Raw genomic sequence first — 9,498 nt, 5'->3', positions numbered from 1 at the left:
CGTATGGCGTCTTGGAGAAAGACCAAGAAGGATAATACAGCCCGAGCTAAGAGTCCGTGTTTAAGCTGGAAGTCTGGTGCTTCTCTGAGTTAATCAAGCAGCTCCGTGATAAATTTATAGGATTTTCACATCTCATAAACAAGCTGTGAAAAGGCCTCATTGAGTATAGGAGATAAGATTTTCTACAAGTATTCGTAAAATTTAGTCATAATAATGGGAAAGTAAAGCTTTAGGTTTATTCTGTTGGAAAGGCGGAATTTTAATGGATAGAACTTTATGCTTCCTAAGCTAACTGAAACAACAGCTGTTTTGACTGTGTGGACGTTTTAGCTCTCCTTCTGCACGAGGGATTACCGGCCGCGGATACTGTTGTTACCCAAGTTGTCACGGTGATCCATACTCTGCTTATGAGAGAGCTATAATTTCAACTGTAGGCAAATGCTTTCAAAACTTTGTTCGGATGAGGAAGCATGGAGGTTTTAACACAAATACAATATATTGATGACTCCTCTCTTTTGGCTCTCTTGAAATCCACTAGAAGACATTACAGTGGACTAGTTGGCTAAAAAAAAGTAGCATATGAGAAAATAAGAATATTGTATCAGCTATGGAATTTTGTCCAACTTGGTACTCATTCAGTTCAATACTCCCTGGTAATAAGTAGTCTATGCTTAATTCAAAACGGAATATTTTACAGTGGCGTGCCTGGTAAACATATCCCCTACCAGCACAGATGGCATAAAAATGCTTAGTGATTCTTTTTTCAGACTTCATGTCATGCTGTGGGAAGATATGGCTGAAATAAATACATTTTATTTTGCTTTGTGACATTTTTCCATATGATTTAATTATAGAGAGAAGGGCACACAGAGAGCCTCACTATTAAGTGGGATCCATTACATGCTTAAGAGCAAATTCAAATCTTTTGTTGAGCACATTTTTTGGGAAATAAATTGTGCACGCCATGTAAATAATATGACATTTGGTTGCAGTCAATTTAGTTTATGCATTTTGCCCAAAGGAACAGGTGATTCAAAGTTTAATTTGCCCCTCGTCTACTTATTCTTAATAACTTGGCACAGTAAGCAGTTCTTGGGATATCAATATACCAATTAACGAAATAATTCTTCCACTGCTGTTGAAATGAAGAGTTGACGCTCATCTACATTTTTGTTGTTGTTGTTGTGCAGGGCAAATGGAACAAGCTAAATAGTTACAGAGGAAAGCATGGAGAGAAGCCGGATTCGGCAGCGCTGTGGCTGATGCGGAAGAAGTGAGCACAGGGCTGTTTGCACGTGCAGGGCAGGGGTCTGATGAGCCTTGGCATCGGCGCCTTAATTTTTTTTTTTGGTTTAATCATTTTAATTGAACAGAAACCATGTAAATTTAATCATAGGAAAGTCACATCTCACAAAGTATGCATGCTTTTTCCCCTGAGGGTTTGCTCACAATCGCCGGCCCAGCTCACAGGGGCTCCAAGCCGAGGAATTGCGGCTTCTTCGTTACTTGTAACAATGCATGTCTCAAATGTTTCCAGATTTGCGTTTTGAAAAATTCAGGTTGCTCGTTGGCCGAACTGGTGAACACTTCAGATAAGAAAAAATTGTATTCTGTTTGAGTGATGAAGTTTTTTGCGATACGTTTGGCATTTAATGAAGTTTGCACAAAACAGCTGATGTGCTGGCCATGCAGGGTGCATTTCATTCAGCAGTTATGTGCCCCACTGTCCTACGTGAGCTTCCCTGACATTGCCCCTGGACCACGAGCTGGCTCTGCGGTGCTCTTTCTCTTCCCATTCTCTCTGTTCTGTTGCACTCTCTCCCTCCAGTGACTTCTCTGAGGCCTGGGGGGTGATGGTGGGGAGCAAGTCTTGAGTTTGGAACTCCGTCCTTGATTACCCCAGCCTGGGTCAGCTACCCTTCTCTGGGTGCCCTGGCCCTCCTTGCTCACCCCATCACAGTAGTTATCATGAGGGTGGAGATTTCTGGTACATTTGTCTTTTTTCTCTCCATGACACAGGAGTCTTCTTGAGGTCAGGGTTGTGTCCCCTTTACCAGGGAACTCCCTGTATTTGGTACCGCTAGGTCACAATAAGTAAGTGGTGGGCGATTGAACTAATGAAGTCACTCTCTGTCAATTTCTCTTTGTCAGATTTTGGTGTGAAATCAAATTCCTCAGCCTGGAATTCACTGGATTCCAGGGAAGCCTCAGTCCTATGGCTTCCTCACAGCTGTCACTCCCTCTGCCCTTGAGTTCCATTCCTTGTCTGCACTCTTGGCCAACTACACTGTTGACTGTTTTCTGAATAGGTGCCACATCCTCTCTGCTTTTGTGCCTTTGCTGAGCCTTTCTTTCTGCCTAGAATGTGTTTAATGTTCATCTCAAGAACTTGTAAGCTTAGGGCTATTCTTCATCAGACCTTTTCAAGACTCCCATTTGGAATTAATCCAGCCATCCTTCCTTGCATTTTATTTGTCACTATGTAGTACTTGTCACACATGTTGGCCCCTGGGAATAGGGACTAGATCTTTTTACTTTTTTAACTCTCACAGAACCTAGCAGACACACATGGCACTTAAGAGATAATTAACACATGCTTTTGGCATCGAACTTATCTGAAGGCCGCAATAGCAGATCCTTGTTTATCACATCACAGTTTCTATCCATCATCCATCCATCTATCCATCTCCCCATCCATCTTTCCATCTATCCATCCATCCATCCATCCATCCATCCATCCATCTGTCTGTCCGACCATCTGTCCATCCATCCATCCATCCATCCATCACATCCATCCATCCCCTGAGCTTACACTGTCTTGTCATATCACCACAGCTGCTCCATAAGGATAGGATCAACAGCTAAGGTCAACACCAGGGGCCTCAGAATGGCTCACTGACTTGTCTGAGGCCACTCAGTTAACATGAATACTGAGATTTAAACCTAGGTCTCTGGCTTTAAGTTAGGTGTCCTGCCTGGTAAAGCAAGGTTTGAAAATCTAGTGTGATAGGGGCCCCAGCTTGAATATTAGGTCCAAAACCAATGTACCAGTAGATGAGAGATGGAAAACATTTGAATATTGCAATATTAATTAATCTGACAGTTTTTCAACCCAGCTCCCAAGATTCCTGTTATAATGAAAGGTTTCACAAGATTGTAAGGTAGCCTTGTTTTCTTTCCTGGTCACCCAAACAAGGGATAAACACAAGGCCCCTTTGCATCACTCCCCAGAGCCCAATGGAGTATGGATTGGAGATGGAGGATAGACTAGAAGTCATCTGATAGACCAGAAGAGTTTTGTCCAGACTGGAGAGGGAACTTCCACTGGGGCAAGGTGGGTCCCAAGTCTCTAGCTGGGGCTCTACTCTAGTAGCATAGTGCATGGGCAGGGGCTGGGATGGCTACATGGGCTAATTCAAAGAGTTAGGAAAGGAATAGAATGGTGGAGATCAAATAGAAGCTGAAAAAGTTGTGTCGTGAACACTAGTGACTCAGATATTTGGATGAATTTGAGGATTAGTGAGAATAGAAAGAAACAAATACTATTTGTTTTGTTATTGTGACCCAATTTCTACTTCCTATTTACCTTCCTTCAATATGCCCACCCTCCTTAGAATTTTCCAAATTATTTTATTTCTTTTTCTTGTCAGACTTTGTTTTTAATGTGGAGCTTTGTAGAATTTCACAATTATGCATGATAATAGAACAGCAAGAAGTGAAAATCTGAAATAATGTCTATTTAAGCAATTTCTGCTTATCTGAGAAAGACTGGTGATACATTACATACAGTACATATTTACCTCTAAAATATACGTTTAATATACATTTAAATCTTTTCGGAGTCTTTTTTTTTAAGTTAATTATTTATTTATTTATTGTAGGTAAAAAGGTGTTATTTTATTTTATTTATTTATTTTTTTACAGATAGTTTACTGTCAAGTTGGTTTCCATATAACACCCTATTTATTTTGAGAGGTTGGGGCATCTGGTGGCTCGGTTGGTTAAGTGTCTGACTCTTTGATTTTGGCTCAGGTCATGGTCTCTCAGTTTTGGGGCCTCTGCATTGTGTTTAGGATTCTTTCTCTCCTTTTCTCTCTGCCCCTTACTTGTTAATGCTTCTTCTCTCAAAATAAATAAATAAACATTGAAAAATAAAATGTAGTATTCATAGTTTTAAAATAATAATCCAGATCTAAAAATTCTGTTTCTGTTTGAAAATTCATCTTTGCCATTTGTATTGTGCCATGCTTACCTTTGTATTGTGCAATGAAAGTTATTATTCACACCAAAAGGAATTTAGGATGAAGATCTAAATCTATTTTGCTATAAACTCTCTTGTAGATTTTAATATTTAATATGCTACTCATTTTTTCAAACTGCTATAGACAATTTCTAAATTTATAAAATACAATTAAAAAGTTAGAAACAAGAATAAAATCATGTCAGAATTTGGGCAATTATATGTTTAATATTATTAACTTCCTTAGTATTTAAATATGGCTCAGAAACGCAATTGATGAAAAAGTAGTTGAGTTGGCAGGTGGATGTGGAAATGGTCGAAAATCCCTACACGGGAGGCTGTGGACTGAGGAAGTATCCAATGATCTCAAAAGAAGATCAGGTCCTGATTTCCTCTACTCCTTCCCTGCTGGGGTTCCTGACACTCCCCTCTTATAGGTAGAGTTGTACTTGTTTCCTGGCTAAACTTAGTCAGACCTGAATTACATTAGCAGACTGAGCTGATGAGATCTGAGTTAGTCTTGCAGTATGATACCTCATGGGTCTTAAGGCAGCCCCGTTACCCAGCACTCTGCAGCCCTTCCTGGCCCTGCTGGGTAGGCTGAGTCTCCTAGCTGGCTTTCTATCTCCACGGCACGGACAGGAGACCACCAGGCTCTGCTTCGCTGGGGCCGGGATCCTGGACTAGCTTTTTTTTTTTAAATATATATTTTTATTTATTTCTAGGAGAGAGAGAGAGAGAGACAGCGTGAGCAGGGGAGGGTCAGAGAGAGAGGGAGACACAGACTCTGAAATAGGCTCCAGGCTCTGAGCTGGCAGTCAGCACAGACCCTGACGTGGGGCTCGAACCCACGAACTGCGAGATCATGACCTAAGTGAAAGTCAGACGCTCAACCGATTAAGCCACTCAGGTGCCCCTGGACTAGCTTTTGCCAGTTCTGGGAGCTGTGGTCCCGCTGTAGTTGTTGACATTGGCCTCATATCAGTACCACCTGGGAAACTTTAATAAAAGGCCCAAGGCCAGGCTGAGCCCCGGGCCTGAGTCTCTGTGGGACTAGGAAGTCGGAGAGAATCACACAGGCATCTGCTCTGGTAATCAGCATGGGCCACTTCAAAGGATAGTCTCTTGTTGGATCAGAGAGAATGGGAGAGAAAGAAATTGGCAGCAACTAAATGAAAGCTGAAAAGACTGTGTCATGAACACTTGTGACTCAGATTATTTAGAGGCACGTGAGGGGGTTGGGGTTGTTGTGGAACAAGTGGGAATAGCAATCCGCATCAGGGCTTTTAAAATTTCCCATGTGATTTCAATGTTCAGCCAAGACTGAAAACAAAGTCCTTCCAGGAGCTGAGGAAACCTGGAGCCACGTTGAAAAGGATGACTGGTTTCCGACACCACCTGCTGCTTCTCCTTGGCTGTATCCCACCCAGCAGGATGGTCCTCTTTGTAGATCACCACCTGCTCAGACCTTGCCTTCTTGGTTCTCCTGGCTGAGACAGGTCTCAGTAGCTGCCTGGTTACTCTCAGCTTTTCCTTCTGGCAGGTTCCATGCTTTGGAGGCCCCAGCAGGCCCCAAGCCCAAGGAGTTACACATCTCTCCTAGTGAGTTGCATTTGACTCTTCAGGTCAAGTGCTTTGTGGCAGGTGTACATCTAGCAGGTTCCACTCAAAAGGTGTAGATTTAAAATTTCATGCAAATCCATTTGAGAAGATAGTATGATTGTGGCTAAGCCAAAAATCTTACATAAATGTCTACATTTTTAATTCTTTTCTAAAACCTAAACACGTAGTCCCTGGCTTTTGAGAGGTCCACATAGCTCTTGGTAATTCCTACTGGGTGTTGTGTAGTCCAAGCTCTTAGTACATGGAGACCCAGCCTGGGTGCTAAAGGATGCCTAAAGGCAAAGCTCAAAATTCAGAAGATGTGGACCTTGACAAACAATCTCTTAGAGTTCTAGAGGATGGAAGGGGTCAGGGTTATTATCTAGCAAAATGAAACACACTAGTCTTATTAAGAGCATTTTTCCAGGGTGCCTGGTGGCTCAGTTGCTTAACCATCTGACTCTTGATTTCAGCTCAGGCCATGATCTCATGGTTTGTGGGATTGAGCCCAGCATCAAACTCCACACTGACAGTGTGGAGCCTTTTTGGGATTCTCTTTCTTCTCTCTCTCTGCCCCTCCTATGCATGCTCTCTCAAAATAAATAAATAAACATTAAAAAAATTTTTTTAATTTTTTTTTAACTTTATTTCTAGGAGAGAGAGAGACAGCATGAGCAGGGGAGGGTCAGAGAGAGAGGGAGACACAGAATCTGAAGCAGGCCCCAGGCTCTGAGCGGGCAGTCAGCACAGAGCCTGATGCAGGGCTCAAACCCACGAACCGCGAGATCATGACCTTAGCGAAAGTTGGACGCTTAACCGAATAAGCCACCCAGGCGCCCCAAAATAAATAAACATTTTTAAAAAGGATGTGTTTTTCCAATGCGTTCATACAAGCACACGAAATAGTGTATACACAATCTATAAGTTATAATTTGCTTTTAGTAGCAAGATACTAGAAATAACTTTAATGTCCATCAACAAAGAACTGGTTATAAGTATGTGAAGAGCCATGCAAAGGAATCTATTCAATCTTTGAATAAATGAGGGGATCTAAATGGCCTGATTGGGAAGATTCTGTAAGGTATGGAATTAAATGGAAAGAAAAATGATGAAACATTACAATTACTTCTTGAAAGTTTTGAACATGAATACTCTAAAGAAAATTTTTTATCATGAATAATGGTAATATGGCATGTCCTGGGCTGTAAAAAATTAGCCTCGCTGATGGAGAGGATTCAAACTCAAGGGTAATGACAAATAAAATAGACTTATTGGTGGCACCTGAGTGGCTCAGTTGGTTGAGCATCTGACTTTGGCTCAAGTCATGATCTGACAGCTTGTGAGTTTGAGCCCCACATTGGGCTCTATGCTCCAACTCCAAACTCCACATCCAAAAACCAAATAATCCAGTGAAGAAATGGGCAGAAGATATGAACAGACACTTCTCCAAAGAGGACAGCCAGATGGTCAACAGACACATGAAATGATGCTCATCATCAGGGAATGTCATTCATCATCAGGGAAATACAAATCAAAACCACACTGAGATACCACCTCATGCCAGTCAGAGTGGCTAAAATGAGCAAATCAGAGAACTCTAGATGCTGGCGAAGATGTGGAGAAACGGGCACCCTCCTACACTGCTGGTGGGAATGTAAACTGGTGCAGTCCCTCTGGAAAACAGTGTGGAGGTTTCTCAAAAAATTAACAATAGAGGGGCACCTGGCTCAGTCGGTTAAGCGTCTGACTTCAGCTCAGGTCATGATTTCACGGTTTGTGGGTTTGAGCCCCACGTCAAGCTCTGTGCTGACAGCTCAGAGCCTGGAGCCTGTTTCAGATTCTGTATCTCCCTCTCTCTCTGACCCTCCCCTGCTCATGCTCTCTCTCTCTCTCTCCCTCTCCCTCTCTCTCTCTCTTTCTCTCAGAAATAAATAAAACATTAAAAAAAATTAATAATAGAACTCCCCTATGACTCCGCAATAGCACTGCTAGGAATTTATCCAAGGGATACAGGAGTGCTGATGCATAGGGGCACATGTACCCCAATGTTCATAGCAACACTTTCAACAATAGCCAAATCATGGAAAGAGCCTAACTGCCCATCAACTGACAAATGGATCAAGAATATGTGATTTATATGTACAATGGAATATTACATGGCAATGAGAAAGAATGAAATCTGGCCATTTGTAAGTGAAATAAGTCAGGCAGAGAAAGACAGATACCATATGTTTTCACTCATCTGTGGAGCATGAGAAACTTAACAGAGGATGACAGGGAGGGGAAGGGGAAAAAATAGTTAAGGAGAGGGAGGGAGGGAGACAAACCATAAGAGACTCTTAAATATTGAGAACAAACTGAGGGTTGATGGGGATGGGGGAGATGGGCATGGAGGAGGGCACTTGCTGGAATGAGTACTGGGTGTTATATGGAAACTAACTTGACATAAACTATAATAAAATAAATAGATAAATAAATAAGTAAATAAGTAAATAAATAAATAAATAAATACTAGGCTTATTAAAGTAAGAACCGCATTCTGAAAGGACTCAAAACTCCAGATTATGGGATTTGACAAGATTCAAAAGGTACCAGGGACCAAGTACATAGGGTGGTGATGACGCATCATGGAGGTACTAAGATGGTGCATCATATCTAATGCGACAGGTATGGGTAAAGACTTCCTAGCCGGCCAGCATTCCCCAACTGCCCCTTCCTCTCTGTACCCCTAGGCATGTAAGAACCCTAGATTTCAGTTGCCTCATCTCCACAGAAGGTGCTTGTGAGTAAATAAGATAATATTTAAAAAGGACCTAGTAGAATGCCCAAGATATTAAATGCTTAATACAATAGCTTGTGGAGGACAGAAAAAGTCTAGGGAGTGCAGTGGTAACTCCCCCAAGAAGAGAGGGCTTTCTTCCCTTCAGCATATTAAAGGGGGAAATTAAGCTGAGTACATATATTCTTCTCAGCAAGTTTCAGGTTCAGTAATTCTGAATTGGGGTTGGAAAATTGGAAAGAAAATTGGGTTGTGGGGGCAAAATAACTGCTTAACTTAATTACTAAAATGCCTCACTTCCCTATCATGATGTCAATACTGTGCACGCTGCAATTCAAGCTCCTGTAAAACAGCTATTTTGTTAAAATTTGGGACAAAAGGTATGCCATTTATTAATGCATCAATATATTTTAGTGAGCACAATACATGAAAAGGAAAAAAGTAATTATTCACCTACAGGTTAGACCTCCATTATTTTAAGTCTTGGCGACTTGGGAAGCTCTGCATGAAAAGTAATACAAATATATTTGAGTTAACTCTGTGGTAAATTAAATATCCTAGATATTAAATACACTTGACAAGACATCTCGAGGTACAGAAAGGATGCTGAATAGGGAACATTATTATTTAGTCTGGTGACAGACTTTGGAGTAGACAGATTTTTGCTACTCACAGATATATTTTCACTGTCATTTCCCAATTATTAAAATGACTATAGAATCTTTGTTAAGCTTCCCGGAAGCATTAACACTTAAAATTAAGAAATCTCATCCAACCTTGGTGTCTACAAAATACAAGAAATGACAATAAATCCATCCCTTGAACTTGACAAAGGACAGATAACAGAGAATATTTCCTTTGGTTTGCATCTCTTAAT

The 9,498-nt window shown here is 41.3% G+C and overlaps 1 protein-coding gene across 2 annotated transcripts in view; it reads right to left on the bottom strand.

Annotated features, from left to right (window-relative positions):
- Positions 1 to 9,498, bottom strand: part of PACRG (parkin coregulated) — a 489,876-nt gene that overhangs the window by 124,437 nt on the left and 355,941 nt on the right. The window lies entirely within an intron of this gene.

Source organism: Crocuta crocuta, unplaced genomic scaffold (assembly GCF_008692635.1).
Source record: "Crocuta crocuta isolate KB4526 unplaced genomic scaffold, BGI_CrCroc_1.0 scaffold11, whole genome shotgun sequence".
In the NCBI taxonomy this organism is placed as follows: Eukaryota; Metazoa; Chordata; class Mammalia; order Carnivora; family Hyaenidae; genus Crocuta; species Crocuta crocuta.
This window is presented reverse-complemented; position numbering and strand designations above follow the sequence as displayed.